This window comes from Pogona vitticeps, chromosome 2 (assembly GCF_051106095.1).
Source record: "Pogona vitticeps strain Pit_001003342236 chromosome 2, PviZW2.1, whole genome shotgun sequence".
Lineage (NCBI taxonomy): Eukaryota > Metazoa > Chordata > Lepidosauria > Squamata > Agamidae > Pogona > Pogona vitticeps.
Genome location: NC_135784.1, coordinates 252,721,928 through 252,722,312, shown reverse-complemented (window position 1 = coordinate 252,722,312; position 385 = coordinate 252,721,928).

Here is a 385-nt window from a genome sequence, read left to right as displayed (position 1 = left end):
TTCGTTAGTAGAAGCACCCATTTCCCATAGGAATGCATTGAAAACCAATTAATCCATTCTGGCCAAAGGAAAAAATCACAAAAAAAGAAAAAAAAGAAAAGAAAATTAAACAGGGCAAGTCCCGTGCTGGGACTGGGAAAAAAAACTGAATCCAAAAATAAACTTTGGAGCAAGTCCCACGCTATGGCTGAAAAAAACCCACCAAAAAAACAAAACAACACAGAAACATTCCCCCCAGCCCAAACCTACCCTCCAAAACCCACCCAGAGGAAATTTTTAAAAGGAAAAAACACCACTTTATGAGTCCAAAGCCTCTGCGGAGGCTTTCTGGGCTTCCAAAGATGGTACGATCACCACACCAGGTGCCAGCTTCCTGGGCTTCCAA